The sequence below is a fragment of the Impatiens glandulifera genome, chromosome 1 (assembly GCF_907164915.1).
Source record: "Impatiens glandulifera chromosome 1, dImpGla2.1, whole genome shotgun sequence".
Taxonomy (NCBI): domain Eukaryota; kingdom Viridiplantae; phylum Streptophyta; class Magnoliopsida; order Ericales; family Balsaminaceae; genus Impatiens; species Impatiens glandulifera.
The window spans coordinates 149,091,797-149,109,267 of NC_061862.1; the positions used below are offsets into that span (position 1 = coordinate 149,091,797).

Sequence of the window (17,471 nt, forward strand, 5' to 3'; positions counted from 1 at the left end):
ATGTTAATTATTTTGATTGTTTTGAAAATATAGTGATTTATTGTAAAATATGGTTTGAACATATAAAAAAAATTAAATATAACTTGAGAAATAAAAAATACTCATAAATTATAAAATACTTAAATAATCATAATATCAAACAAATCCTAAAAAATAATTATTATCTATATTATTAAACACAACTAACAATCCTTCCCTCAAATAACCATAATCAAGCAAATCTTTTATTCTATGTATAAGATAAAATAAAAATACTACAGGATGGGCTAAGCCCCTACAGCCAATCCTCTCTCTATATTATTTTATAGCTCATTTATATATAATATAGAGATATGCTTAAACCCTCTAGAATATGATGAGAATGAGGGTTCTGTCATGTTTTTATTTTGAGAATTCTTTTACTACCATTACTGTCCTATTTAATTTTAAAAAAAAATCGACAACTTTTATATCATATTCTTAAAAATAAATAATTTTTTATATAACAAAATTATATAAATAAATTTTTTAAATATAATATATATTATAATATATTAAAAAATTATATTATTATAAGAAAATAAATTTAAAAGTCTTATAAAATATATTGAGTAAATAAACATATCGGTGATTTTATATATTTAATCGTGTTTTTAGTGTTCGGACCGGGCATAATTGGGGCGGTTCGGAGTGGGGAACACAAATACCATCCACGTCATATTTCCATTCAATTACCAGTCAAACCGAAGAAAACTATCCCAAACAGTGTAATCCGCGTGGCGGTTTCAAATTGTCATCTTACTCTAGAGCCTATAAGAGATTAAAAAAGAAATTTAAATTTATTTAAATGAACTAATGTTATATAATATAATTAAATATATTAATAAAATTAACTTTTTAGAAAGTCCTCAAACACTTAAAATATGTATATATATATAATTTTTTTTTCTCTAAGATTGTGAGGTCAAACCTAAAATAAAAAAAATAAAAAAAAAAAAAATTGGAGGTCTGGGAGGTTGGAACACTAGCTCGCGTCACCTTGTTAAGGCCTTGGATCTTGTTTATGGTTCGACTTATGCTAAGTTCAGGCTATAGATCACCTTGTTGGTTGATGCTTCAATTTGTAAAGATATTTAGGATTCAATCGAGATATCCCACCGAAGCTTGCAAACAATTTGGATTAATTGACAAATCACCGATATAATTTTAAAAAAATATTTACGGATATTTTGGTATATTTTAAATAGTTGATAAATATATAATTTTTTACTTTATAGTGTTTTTGTTTAATAAAAATTATTATATATATATATATTAAAAAATATATTGAATTAAATTATTTTTTTAATAATAATTAAAATTAAATATCCGAAAAATAAAACAATAAAAATATTTATAAATTAAAAATATATTATCTAACCCTCTTAACTTTTAAAATAGTGAGGAATATATTTTAAATTTATTTAGTTTGTAAATTTAACAAAATCAAATATAATATACTTTATGGAAAAATATAACAATTAACACAAAGTTCAAAGGAAAATACCAAATTGTAATTTGAGCCTCGAATTTGGATAGTTTTTATCGAATGCATCTCAAACTTTGAATTATTTCATATATATCTTAAAATATCAAAGTTTTAACAGTCTTCTTATTATAAAAATTATTATTTTTGTTTTTCTAATTAATTTGACACGTTTATAAATAAAATAATATTTTATAAACGTTTTCAACTTATTATTTTTAAATAGAACATTTTTTGAGATCCACATATTCTATTTTATTAAAGGTGATTTAGGTGACTAAAAAATGTATGATCAAAGAAAAAATTTAAGAAATCAAAATAGATATAGATTTGATATTTATATATTTTGTATAGAACATCAAAACGACATAACTTTGTATTATGTTTACCAATTTGGATGTATTTATGTTATAAATTGAATATATTTTTTCGAGAAATATCCGTTTCAATCCCGTGAATGAGATTTGAATGTCGAAAAAAGAGATCATTGTTATTTTTTAAAGGTTGTAAATTAGTTAAGAAAAAAAATTATATTAAAGTGTGAAAACATAGAGGTTGTTTTTTTTTTTTTTTTAAAAATACTTAAAATTTTATGATTGAAGTCCTAAATTACACAATTCAAATTGGAGCCTCAGATAATAATTGAGTAAAAAAATATATTAATTTTCTCAAAAACTATTATATCATTTAGTCTCATCTTATTCTCTTACTAAATTTTGTTTTATAAATTGACCTAGCATATTACGTTATGTAACCCATTATTGAATTTTACAAAATGTATAATATCTTACAAATGTAAAATATAAAGATGAGAAACATTTTATATACAATAACCAATAATTAAATAAAATATATAAATAATTGTGTAAAATTTAAATAAAAATTAAAAAAAGTTTAAGAAAATGTTATATGTCTATAGGTCGAGACATCATTTATACGATTTCGTCTAAAATCTTATATGTTGATAGGTGCGTTAATCGTTCGTACACAATTCCGTGTGAAAACCCTATATGTCGATAGGTCGAAACATCGTTTATATAAGATTTCGTCTAAAATCCTATCTACTGATAGGTTGAGACATTGTTTGTATAACATTCCATTAGAAACTCTATCTGTTGATAGGTGCGCTAAATCATTCGTACACGATTTTGTCTAAAACCCTATATGTTGATAGGTCGAGACATTGTTCATATACGATTCCGTTAGAAACCCTATATATGTTGATAGGTGTGTTAATCGTTCATACACAATTCCGCTTGAATACCCTATATGTCGATAGGTCGAGACATTATTTGTATACAATTCCGGTAGAAACCCTATATGTTGATAGGTGCACAAATCGTTCGTACACAATTTCGTCTAATAAAATCCTATCGGTTGATAGGTCAAGATATCGCTTATATACGATCTCGTTAAAACCCTATATCTCAATAGGTATCTTCTCATGCAACATCACTGTGACCAAATATCTCAAAAACAAAACCCTATCACTCGATTGGTACTCAAACAAAAACCCTATCTCTTGATAGGCATCCAAGTCTTGTTTATCAACAAGCACAACGATCATTTGTACATGATCTTGACAAAACTCTATCACCTAAATAAATATCCAAACCCTATCGCTCGAATAGGTATCTCATGCCCTATCTTCCGAATATGTATCTCAAACCCCATCTTCCCAATATGTATTCCAAACCCTATTCCTCAATAGGTATCCAAGCATTGTTTGTCGACAAGCATAGATATCATTTGTAGATGATTTGTTAACAATCTTGTCTATCGACAAGGACCAGAGATCATATGTATATGATCCATACAAAAAACTCTATCACTCGATATGTATCTCAAACCCCGTCATCTAAATAGGTATTCCGAAACCTATACATCGATAGGTACTCAAAAGTCAAACCCTATCTCCCCAATAGGTACTCCAACCAAAATCATATTTTTCAATAGGTATTCTCCTTCTAATTCACAAACATAAAATTCTATTTATTGATAGTATCTTGATCATTTATACATGATCCTTTTTAACCTCTCCTGTGAGTGACATTTGTGGTAGGTTCGTCAGTTCCCGCGATAAATCTATCTATTGATAGTACTTTAATCATTTGTATATGATCGCTCAACGCATTAATTGTTAGTAAGCCCCGTAAGCAAGCTTGTCAGCTTTCACTAAGACTCATCTACTAATACTCTCGCGATCATATATATATGATCACCCTAAGTGTTACTTGTTAGTAACTCACAAGAAAGTTGCTAAAACTTTCATGTTCCCTTGAATGTCGCATGACATTAAACCCTTAGCCAATTATACATGACTAAATCTTGAATAATCTGTTGATATTCATGCTAGATAAGAATTGATATTTAAATACCTATGATTATCTCCTTTCTCCAGATTTTACGGGTACTTTGTAAGATCTAAAATACGATTCTCCAAGAGTTATCCTTGTTAGGATAATCATCAAAGAAGGATCCCTAAACTAACGCTTGGAAGCACATCGACGAATTACTATATACAGCATTACCAAGTCACTCAAACATCAGCACGTTACATATTCTCTCTTTCTAAACACCCTCATTATAAATTGGAAAAAATAACTTAGTGTTAGATGTCATACTTGAATTAACGTTTTCAAAACCAGTTTGTTGTATTCAAACTCGATTTGAGAGGGGCGCTCTGTAAGCACTAAAAATTTATACACCAATTTATAAAATTAAAATAAATATTTTGATTTATTTTCAAATAAATAAAATCAAAATAATTAACCCCATGGCCAAAATTCAAATCAAAATAATTAATTAAGATTAATTATTATAATAATTAAATCTAATTAACTAAGATAATGGCCAAAACAAAATTATTTGGGATAAATGTTGTGCTTATTTTATCTTAAAATAATTTTAGAAAAATCAAGGGATAAAAAAAAATAATTTAGGATGAAATGTGGTGCACATTTCATCCCAAAAATTATTTATTTAACCTTAAAATATATAAAAAATAAAATAAAATAAATTGGCAAAATATTTGTCATATTTATTTTAATATTTTGTGTATTAAAAAAGATCAAAATTAAATCCAAAAGGGTGAAAGAAAAATCAATTTCAAACAAACCTTTAAAGTTTTAAAATAAAAATAAAATTAGTAATCGGGTGTAGTCGAAACTCGGAAAGGAAGCTCAGACGAAAACACAGTCGATGGATTAGCGTTGAATTGTCATCCAACGCTCCAAACACGCCCGCGTAGCCAGTTGTAACCAAAGGAGCGCGCGCATGCGCCTCATCAGATCGGCTACCGCCCGTTAGTTGGAACGCTAACGGAGCGCCCGATTGCCAACAGCGCTTGACAGATCGCTGACGGAATACGTTGTAATCGCCAATGCGCATGAAACGACATTGTTTTGAGTCCTGATTGTCTTCTCCAACACGATCATTGGAAGGATAAGAACATATTCTTTTTTTTTCCAAGATGGAACTTTCTACACAGTCCACCTTTTCGAGTAATTCGAAAGCTGAAATGATCACCCTACTTCGGTGATCATTTTCCCTATATTAATAGGGATGAATCATCCATATTCCGACAAGTTGGATGAAGAACATCCAAAATAACATAACTGGATTTTGGCTGATTCAATCCACTTGAGTCATCCAACCAACTTGGGGACTATAAATAGCCTCCCTGAACAAATCCAAAGCCAAGAGATAAGATCTCAAGCCTCCAATCAAAAAAACACATTAATCCTCCATTGAAGCTCTAGGCTTCTGGATTTTGGGATTTTTACCACAGGCTCTAAAGCTTGGATCCAGACATCCCAAAAACTTCTCTAAGGTCTAAGGAGTGTTCGTCAATCCTCCGTATACTTCCAATCATGTTTTAATTCATACTTCCAATTTGAAATTAAATTTTTTATATTTCAGTTTTCTTAAGTTTGTGCAGTGTCTAGTTGCTGGATTTTAGGATTGTAAACGATCCTAGGATTATTTACACGCTTTCGTTTAGGTTAGAATCAATCAATCAACCTTAAACAGAAAAACCCAAATTTGAATTTGAAAAATAAAAAAAATCGGGTTTGTTGTACTTGTGTTAATCCTTAAGAACAACTGCCTAGAAAACATCCCAACATGTTTCTAATAATGTTGAGCAACTCTTTCGATCATGTTTGATCAAAATAAAATTTTTAAAATAATTAAAAATTTTGTGTTCTTGAATTGGTCCAAACGAACATTCAATGTTCATGTTTTGATATCAATCAAGTATATGAAGTATAAGTAAGTTATTGACTAGCTTCTTACACTTCAAAACTTAAAAATCAAAACCCGATTTTTTCACATAAACTATTTAGAACAAATTAATCATCACCCATGTCGATTGATACCTTAAGGTGATAATCTAAATGGTCATGGGAGATTTGTGAGGCTACTCAGACCTTTAGATCGAAGAATCCAAGCCTCCATCAAAATTGCAAAACCTGCGATTTTGGTATTCTTTAGGACCGAGAGGTCCAAACGAGGATCTTCGGTCCGGACCAAGAGTTCCGAACGAGACTTGTTATCTAGGATTTAGATATCTGATCAATGTTCTTCAGCTAGGACCGAGAGGTCCGACCGATGATTTTTACATCTGACCGAGAGGTCAACCCTAAGACCGAGAACTCCTGAACCTAAGATTGATAACTTCTACCTAGGACCAAGGATCTTTGGTCTGGACCAAGAGGTCTGACCGAGGCTTGTTAGCCAAGACCGAGATGTCCGGTAGATGTTCTCCAACTATGATCGAGAGGTCCGACCGAGGATTTTTACATCCGACCGAGAGGTTAGACCTATGATCGAGAACTCCTGAACCTAAGACTGAGGAATTTCGACCCCGAGCGAGAATTCTCAAACCATTGTAATCAGATAATTCATTTACGTTTTTAGATTTTTAGCTTTTATTCAGAATGTTACGACTTCAAAATCATTCTAGGCTGTCTAGAATGATCTCTTAAACTAGTAGGTTTTTTTTCCCGTTTTGGGGAATATTTAATGAAATGACGCTAGTCGTTTTTTCCAAAAAAAAAGTTAGCCTAGGACCGAGAGTCCTTAGCACCTCGACCAAGGCTTCTTAGCCCGGACCGATGGGTCCGACCGAGGTCCCGGACCCCAACCGATGAAAACGACCTCAGGACCTAGGACACTAGTCGTAAGGCTTGTTTGGTTATCATTTTCAAATTCCAAAATTATTTTTCAAATTTTGGAACCTCAAACTATTTTCTAAAAATCTCGAAAAAATAGAAAATGCTTTCAAAATATTTGTGGGATGTTTAACAAAATATTTTGACAAAGGCCTGTTTGGATTTTTTTTAAACCCTAATGTCTTTTAAACTTGACGTTCTTTAGGTATTTTTCTCCCTAGTTAACGTCATCAAAAACAAGTGCAGCATTTAAATATTGTTGTTACAATATTTAAAATAATGCCTAAACATATGCATCTCTAGGACCAGAAGAATAATCGATAAAAAGAAAACGATATACAACCAATTTTCAAAAGCCAAACTTTTAAGTAGAGACTGTTTACAAAACGGGTACGGAGGATGAAGCGAAAGCCTTTCTCAAGTATTACCAAACTATGAACTAAAAGAAACTCTAGCCAAGACGTTTATATATGTATGCCACTTTTATTAATTTTTAAAAAAAATTAAATGACGACTTTGTTTTAAATTAATTATCTTTAACTAATTTAAACAATGGATTTCTAAAAAATCAAATTGTAATTTGATTACGACAAAACCCCTCAGATTATTCAAATTTGAACGGAAATTAATTATTTTGTAATTAATTTCAAAAGTTGTCAAGAATCATTAAAAAACTTATAAATAATGTTTTATTTTAAAAAGATTTTTGACACGCAAACCAATGTTAAAATGAACTAACCTTGAGCTTGTCGCGGAACCGGAAGAGTTTTTCGGAGGATTACAACTAGCAATTTTCTTTTTTTTTTAGACTTAAGACTCAAGCTTTAAGAACAAAATTATACAAGCCTAGCCACATATTTTGGTTCAAACAAAAACTTTTAGTACATGCACTAAGGAATAGATTGCAATTAAAATTAATCATATATTTAGGCTTGAATTCACCTTTAGATGCATATTTTAAGATAAGATAAATAAATAAAATATAAAATAATAATATTTAAATGGTAAAAAATGTTTAAAGTAGAGACCATTAATCGATGAACACGCGAGCCATAGCGTCAATATCATTTCTCACATGTAATCAAATACCAAACCAATAACAGAATCTCTAAAATGCACATGAACATGTAAAATATTTTTATTATCTAATTTTTCGATAAATAAATTAGGTCACCACTGTAAAAAAAAAGTTAAAGCTAGTCTAAATAGATATTTTTAAATGTACTAGTCAAACCTCTCATTTTGGTTCATTGTCTTACTTGAACTCGAGAGAAAGATAAGTTATGAACACTATTATGAGTCTAAAAAAAAATTCTTTGAGAAGGTCAATTTTAGGTGTTATAAAATAAATATTATATTTCCTCATAATTATATATATTTAGAAATAAATAAATTGTGATATATTTTTTTATTATATATATATATATATATATTATAAATATTATATTGATAAATAATATTATATATATATATGGCTAATTTTATGCATATATAAAAAAAAGAGAAAATATATATATATATATATATATATATATATATATTTTATAGTGTTATATATATCTATAAATAAAAATTAATTTTATATAAAAATGAATGATGAGAGTATATATATAAATATATATGTTCTGAGAAAATATAAATATAATTTAAAGATGAGAGAATATTGGAGAATGTATAAATTTTTATACAAATTAAAATTAATTAAAGGGAAATTATGGAATATATATATATTAACATTGAAATAAGGGCACTCATCAAAAATAACTTCTATTTAAAAAAATTAAAATAATTGCTTCCATGTATAGATAAAAAAAATATATTTATATATGTAATCATGTCCAAATTAATTAATTAATTAATTTATATATATATGGAAAGGGTTGCATCAATATATTCTATTTATAAATATATAATCTGGTTTACCTATAGACAAGTTTACAATTTATTCTAAGATTCATAATATTATTTACTAAGAATTTATTTCTACTCATAACTCTAACTATCAGTCATCCTCTTCAGAGTTGCAATGTATGCTTGGAGATTAATGTGTAAGAACAAAAATTGCAATCTCTTATTTCAGCTCTCAAACCATTTGAAAAGACCAAGCGTTCAGGGTTATGTCGACTTTAAAAGGTTGGTTGTGCCAATTTATACAAATAGTATTGATGATTTTCCTTTCAACCAGCTTATTCTAAATATTTCTAATGTATCAGAAATAAATTGGAGAATAAGAACAATATACAAATACTTTTTCACTTTATCTAGTTGCCAAGTTCAATCAGCTTATAATAAAGATTATTTTGTAGCATTGAGACTCCAATAGCGAGGCTTATAAGTCACAAGTGTTTATGGACGTATAATCTCAAGGAACTGATGAAGAATAAGTTTGAGAAGAAGCCTTTGGTTTCTGCCCTTGTACAACCAGGTGAAACTGAGATTAAGTTTGATGAGTTTGAGAAGCGTTTGGTCTCTACCCTTGTACAACCATGTGAAATTGGGATTAATTTTGATGATGTTGGTGCCCTTGAGGAAGTAAAGCAAGCATTAGATGAACTTGTCATTCAGCCAATGAAGAGACCAGAGCTTTTCTCTCATGGAAATTTGTTAAAGGTACTAAAATAATTAAACTACTTCTACTACTTGCATTAGTCTAAAGATGCTTTGGTTGTTTGTTAGCCTTGCAAGGGGTTATTGCTTTTTGGACCTCCTGGAACTGGGAAAACCCTTATTGTTAAGGCAATTGCAACTGAAGCCAACATGACTTTTATCAATGTAAATGCTTCAACTCTTGCATCAAAAGTAATTAACTGTTGAGTTCAGTTTATTTTGTTTGTATAGATTTTCTAGAATAACAAATAATGAACACACTTGTGTAAATGAATAATGTTTGGAAGTGGTTAGGTGAAAGTGTGAATCTTACAGCGGCTCTTTTTAGATATGCGTAAGAAACTGGCACCTGTAATTGTTTTTGTTGACGAGGTGGGTGGAGGGTCTGTTTGACAAAATAATTCATTATCATGATCACTTAAGTCTTACATTTACTTACTTATGTTGTTATATTTCATACAGATTGACAGTTTACTTGGGACCCGTGAAAGCGGAGAACATCAATCAATTAGAAAGGTAAAGAGCCGTTTTATGGCAGCTTGGGATGGATTGAGTTCAAATGAAAACCAAAGAATCTTAATTGTGGGTGCCACCAACCGCCCTTTTGATCTTGATGATGCAGTAGTTCGTCGTCTTCCTAGAAGGTACTTTCTTTACATGTAGTAGTACGTACTGACACTGTGGATTGCGGTCTCTTACTTTTGTTTCTAATGAACTTGATTGACTCTTTTTACAGGATATACATAGACCTCCCAGATGTTGGAAATCGTGTCAAGATACTCAAAATTCTCCTAGCTAAAGAAAATATAGAATCAGAATTTCAGTTTGAAAAACTGGCTAAGGCCACAAACGGGTATTCAGGGAGCGACTTAAAGGTAAATTATTATTTGTTTATATCAACTAAAAGTGTTCATTCTCTTATAATTTGTTAAACCTGCAGAACCTTTGCGTTGCTGCTGCATATAGACCTGTGCAAGAAAAACTAGATGAGGAGAAGAATAAGGTAAAATCATTAATAGACCTCTATTCTATTCTATTCATGAGGACTTTTATTTTTGAAACTAGGATCTTCAGGGGGTGTTTGCTTGCTGTCTCTCGTTTTCAGGACCTAAGAAGTGACTCTGAGTCTTTTGTAGTAATGAGGCCACTCAATTTGGCTGACTTCATTCTGTCCATGGCTAAAGTATTATATTCCTCTCACATTTTTATGAAACTGCTAAGCGACAAGTAAAGAGTTCATGTAATCCACCACTACTCGATTTAATTTAACCTCATCTTCATTGTTCGTCAATGGAGTAATACTCAACGTCAAAGAAGAAAGAGGATTATCACAATTGTCGTCTAACCGTGAGAATTTTGATGAGAGAGAGGAGCATAACGCGGTGAAGAAGCGATTGCCGATGTCGCCTAGATTGACGCGTGATCAAATGAGAATCTATGCGCAAGGTTAGTCACGGGAAAGACGAAGAAGAATGCCTGGCGAAGAAGACACAACGGAAATTCCTTATCTACCAATGTTTCAAATATTCTTTTCTCATAATATACCTACAATTTCATTATGAGAACACTCAAAATGATGTCGTTTTGAGTGCCACTTTCGTCTCCAAACGCGACGCCGAAGCAGATTAGATCAAAGACCTGTCTTTGATCCTATCTTTTTAGAACTCCCTCATTAGTCAACATTTTCAGCTAATTTAAAGCCCAAAATGATCACCCTACGATGGTGATCATTCCTCCTACAAAAATAGGGATAATTCATCCCTATTCCGACCAACTTTAGGAAGAATAACCAAACTACCATAAATGGATTTTGGTTGATTCAATCAACTTGAATTGATCAACCGACCTTGGGCAGCTATAAATAGCGCCCTAAGTCATTCCGAAGGAAAGAGATGCACTGTCCATCTTTCAATCGTCGATTTTCAGAAATCCGCTATTAAAGCTTCAAGCTTACAATTTTTTTGAAAACTTTGGATAAGGCCTTAAAGTTTTGTTCTTGTTTGGTACCAATCAAGTATATGTAGTATAAAAAAAATATTGGATAACTCATTACACTTCAAAACAAATTTAAAATAAAAAAATCCAACTTTTTATCACAAACTGTTTTGAACAAAATGATCATCATCTAGGTCAATTGATACCTTGAAAGGATGATCAACATGTTCTTGAGAGCTTTATGAAGCTACCAAGTTTGTAGATCAAATAATTAGAGCTATAAAAACAAATTTAAAAAAACTACACTTTTGTATTCTTATGGACTAGGGCCTATTAGCCTAGGACTGAGAGATCCGACCGAGGATCCTTGGTCCGGACAAAAACCTAGGACCGATAAATTCAAACCTAGTTCCGAGAAGTAGGACCAAGAATTTCAACATGTCTGAGAGGTCCGACTGATGTTCCCGAGCTAGGACTGAGAAGTTCGTTTAAGTATTTTCATCTAGGATCGAGAAGTTTAACCTATGACCAAGAGGTCTAACCTATGACTGAGAGGTCCAACTTAAGACCGATGATTCTGAACCTTAGGACCGAGAAGTCCAAACTTAGGACCAAGGATTCCAGACCCTAGCACCAAGAGGTCCAAACCTAGGACCAAGGAATCTCGATCTAAGACCGAGAATTCATAAATCTGGGACTAAGGGACTTAACCCAGAGCTAACCTAGGACCGTGAGGTTTATACACCTCGATCGAGGGACTTAGTCCTAGGCTAACCCGGGACAAATGGTTTATATCCCTAAACCGGTAATCTCAGCCAAGGACTGGGAGTCCTTAGCACCCAAACTGAGGGTCTCCGAACCCCAACCAATAAAGATGGACCCGAGAATTAGGACTTCGGTCCTAAGACCTGTTTGGTTCCATTTTTCAAAACCCAAAATTATTTTTGTAATTTTGGACACTCAAACCATTTTCTACAAATCCCAGAAAATTAGAATATGATTCAAAATATTTTTGGGATATTTCCCCCAAATTTTTTTGACTAAGGCCTATTTGGTTTTTATTTCTAAATTCTAACACTCTTAAAATGATTGATGTTCTTCAGGTATAATCCTTCCTAGTTATCATCAGCAACAGGTACCAGCATTTTAAATATTATTGTTTCAATATTTTAAAAAACACTAAAACATAGAAGCATGACTAGGATTGGAAGAGTAATTGTTTAAAACTCAAATGTTATACAATTGATTTTCAAAAGCCAACTTTATAAGTAAAGACCGTTTCTAAAACGGGTACAGAGGATGAAGCGTGTAAGCCATTTCCCGAGTATCACTAAACTATGAACTAAAAGAAAACTATAGTCAATATATTTGTATACGTATGCCAACTTTTATTTATTATCAAAAATCAATTGGCAATTCTGTTTCAAAATTAATAATATTTTAAATTAATTATGTTTAAGTAATTTAAACAAAAGTATTTTCTAAAAATCAAATTGTGATTTGATTATCATAAATCCCTAGATTATTTAAAATTGAACTCCAAAATTAATTTTTTTTTAATTAATCTCAAAAGCTGTCAAAAATCAATGAAGTATTTAAAAAAAATATATTTTAAAAGAAAATTCCTGACACGCCAACCGAGGTTGAAATACTCGAACTTCAAACTTTTCACGGAAACTAGTACAAAGGAATTTTCTGAGGGTTACAACTTTCTGGTGACTCCACTGGGGATTAAATGTTTAACTCGAAAAATATAAATTTGGCTTTTGAAACGTTTGTATCACATTTTCAATTTAATAGGTTTCTCTTAAAAGGTACAACACCTTGAAAGACGCATATGTTGTATCCTATATAAAGCCTTTATGTATAAATGGTACATCACACTCTTCTTTCTTGCAAAGAAGTGCATGACTATGATCAGTACTTCTACACTTATGTGCAAAGATTGTCAATGAGGAATGAAAACTTATTACAAACCGAGTGATGTTGCGAGATGAAAAACTAGAATGATTAGGATCGACCCACCCTTTGGCGATGAGTTGTCTGATAGAACGCATGCATTGTGGAGGTTGGGGTAAATTCCCAATTGAGTAGATATTCCTTGGGTTATGGTGGCGGTTTACCCCCTCCACTATTGGTGAATAAAACTCTCTTATGATTCCCCATAGAATAAAAAACATGGTTACTCTGACCAAGCCGGTTTTTTGTCGTGCCCAGACAACTAGATACTCGTCACTACAACCCTTACGTGACTACTATATATGTATTATGTGTATGGTTGTATAGACTAAGTGAGCATCTAAAAAAATGTTCCTTGTTTTCAAAACAAACGCATGTTTTTAAATGTTTTTATATTCAAATCATACACAATGTTCATGTTAATGGACGTTGAGTTGGTCCCTAGATTGATAACTTTCACGTAAATGAGTGGAACTATCGATCCTATAAAACGGGCGTACTTCCTGGGTGAAAGGTTTATGTGCCCAACCATAGAGGAATTCCGAGCCATCCACATGACGGACAACAAGAATGTTCCACATTAGAAGTTATTTGTAGAATCAATTTCCTTAATGAAGCTCTTATGGTAGGAGTACAAATACTCTTAAGTAACAACCGATATTATCCTCGCAAGGAAGTACATCGACTTCCAAACATGGACGAAGATTGAAATAAGGAATGGAAAATTTTCTTTAACCCTAGGATCATCCATGATGACGATGATGATCTTACCAACTCACTTCTTCCTAACAAAAACAAGTGGTAAACCCTCCTCGAGAATCCTGGATGTAGCATACCATATACGAAGGGGAAAGAATGATGGTGGAAACACTAATGGACTTGAACAACTCATGCATATCTTCCACCATGAGCAAAAGAGGCTCACCCTTAATTCTATATATCTGGCTCCTCGACAAACTCAAACATTTTCCTCCAGTAATTCTCAATGGAATCATGTCCCCTTCCCTTCAGTATAGAAGAATGAAGGAAGCCATGTCAGGACCTCTTGTACAAAGCAATGATGAAATCAAGGAAATCCTACCCTAGTACCCCATCAAGAAAATGACGTTCATGATGGATGACAAATCTATGATTGAACTTCTAGACTTGGAATGGGTTACATGTTATTACACCCATAGCCTATTCAAGCAATTCTGCTACAACTATACAGAGGCTGCATTTTTTGTAGACAGACCAATCGATCATATGACCTATGTAGGATACCTGAAAAATGGCATGACGCCTTTCAAATGAATATCCTATAAAATCGAACGAAGCACATGAATTTCATTCTCCAGGAGTATGAGCAGGTCCAAGAAAACGAAGAGGAAGAAGTTGCTAGTATGGAAACAGGCTACAACTGGACCTAAAGCCTATGAACTTCGTCAACAGTTTTTTCCTTTTTAGACTCTCTTTGTAAAATATCAACTAAAGAGTCATGTTTATAACAAACTAAGTGAGTATGTGAATACAACAATTCTATGTTTGTTAATCGAATCACAAAAGGAGATTCTCCTTTTAGGATTCATTTTATATGCATATGCATTGCATTTGTACTATGTTACAACTATAAAACCCTCACCTATTTTTCTTCGCAACAGTCCACGACTATGATAATTCGACATGACCCCAAGAAAAAGAGATCCAAAAACCGGACGTTTTATACGCTACTAGATGGTCGAAGATCCCTCCATACTTGAACGGTCTCAATGACCGAGTTTAGGGAAATGAAGGCATTTTTGCAACATGTGACTGAGCAACTCGCATTGATCATAACTTCTTTAGCTCATCAACAAATTCCATCTACATCCCAAAACATGCCTTCTTTTTCTTGATGTCCTAACTAGGCAATCCTGGTTATGTTCACACCCATTAATCCCATCCTACTATCAAAAAGCTTAAGAAGAAGTCTCTCTCTACGAAGACTCTGAAGAGGATATCGATCTAACTATATGGGTACAAAATGAGTAAGTAATCAACCCCCTAGGATCATGAACGCCACCGCTAATTACAATGGCTGACTAACCACCGCTAACAAAATATGAACGCCAAATGGCTCAAGTTCAAGCCATGCAAGTAGAGATGTAAGTCAGCTAAACAAGTTAGCTAAGGGCAAAATCACTAAAGAGCATCATGATTGGAAATGCACTATGAAAGTTGTCGAACGAGTAGTTATTCCGGTAGGCATCAAGCTTCCAACCCTGTCTAAGTACATAGGAAAAAGAGACTCGTCGGTCTTTTTCAAAATGTACGCCTCCGTAATGACCCTATTGTGACTTGAAGAACAAATTGTTCTCTACTTATTCCCCCAATATCTTGATGATGCTTCTCTACATTGGTATCACCAATAAAAAATAGTCTATCTATAGAGCATAAAAGAACTAGTTGCAACGTTCATAGAACGTTTCTCAATGCATCTCAACCTCGAAGGACCAAAAAGGAGGTTGAAAAACATCAAACAAAGAGAAAATGAGAAATTCTCCATGTTTATCGAAAGATAGAAATTTATCGCCAAGGAAATCGATTGATCTTGGAAAATATTAACGGACAATATTTTATTGAATTCGTCGTCAAAACCTTCCAAACTATTAAACAATTGCTAAAGAATGTCAATAACCTCGATTACACTATCGAGAAAGAAGGGAAAGAGGGAAAAACAATTAGAGTTACCCCACCCTAAGTCGTTTCCCGAGAAAGGAAAAGACAGAAGTGCACTAAGTAACCATTGTCTAATATGAGCAATCACCTCAAAAGGCGAGCCCAAGTAAGTCTCCACAACCTAATGTAGGTACAACCACTCCTACTAAGGTCACACCTCCAAAGGCACCTAAACCTCCCAAAGTCTTTGACGACCTAGGAATGCCTTTGATCCAAGTGATGAAGAATCACTAGGAAAAGAGTCTTATCAAACCTCTCTCCCCAAGAACAGACAAACTATTCTTGAGAAAATATAAGAATGCTTGGTGTGACTACCACCAAGAAACTACGTTTCTAGGACTTGATCGATCAGAACATGATCGCCAACTCAAAAATAGCAATGAATCCGCTACCGGATCATAAAGTCAATATGCTCACCATTAACGGATCATTCATTGACTCCAATGTGTTACTAGGCCTGATCCATAACATCGAACTAGAGATCAACATGATCGATCCCTAACTCAAAGAGAAATCCAAAGCCCTCTCCGGTGAGATTTCTAAATGATGGACATAGAAAACAACGGCCCACATCTACATCCCGATAGACATTCAGCTACACGTGGTGGAACGAATTTCCAACCCAATTTCATGAAAATCACACTAGCCAATGTACCATCCACCTCTTAACTTCCTATTGGAACTAAAAGGGAAAATGAGCCCAGAGCTCTTAACCTATGAGACAGCTTCCTAAGTCAACTGAAAAAGACAAATGCCAATATTTTTATCTAGGAAATATTGATATACTTTATCGAGCATAGGAAAATAGTCATCAACGAGTTAAGCAAGGTCAATGTCTCTACCAACACTATCCCTGAAGAGTTAGTAGGGATCATATCCGCTAGTTTGCAACACAACATGATTGACTTTGAAGACAAGGATATTCCATCATCCGAAACAAATCATGACAAAGCATTCTACATTTCTGTGCAAATGGAGGGAAATATTGTTCTGATGGTCTTAAGAGACAAGGGATCCGCTCTCAACATATGTCCTTGACGGACCCTTGAGAAAATTAAAGTATCCCCAGACAAGATCATCCCATCCGACCTGTGTGTCAGAGGTTTCGACAACTCTCGTCGTGAGATAATGGGTTGCTTTAAATGCACCATCTGAGTGGAGGAAATCCCCGTCCAGGTTGACTTTTGTGTCATTAACATGCAACATTCCTATAAATTGATCTTAGGAAGACCATGGCTTCATCAAGCCAAGGCTTTAGCCTCTACCCTATACCAAAAACTCAGGTTTATCGTCAACGACCAAGTTATCACAGTCAACGGTGCAACTGACATCGTAGTAGTCATAGGGTCTACCCACATTGACATCCCTAAAGTTGAACTAAGCGGGTTTGAGATATGTCCAATCCTCACAAAAGGTATAAACTCATCCAAACACTCTGACTTTAGTATGTTTAGCCTCTCTTTCATCATAATGATGCATCAAATGGGATATTTCTCTAGCATGGGTTTAGGCCTAAACGCCGATGGCACGCAATCATGTTGTAAAATGGATCGACACGGTCTAGGATATCTCCCTACAAGATTCAAAGAAATCCA

The 17,471-nt window shown here is 33.0% G+C and overlaps 1 pseudogene; it reads left to right on the forward strand.

The window, feature by feature from the left end:
• Nucleotides 1-9,051: 9,051 nt before the first annotated feature.
• Nucleotides 9,052-16,914, forward strand: LOC124910379 (annotated as a pseudogene).
• The last annotated feature ends 557 nt before the right edge of the window (nucleotides 16,915-17,471 follow it).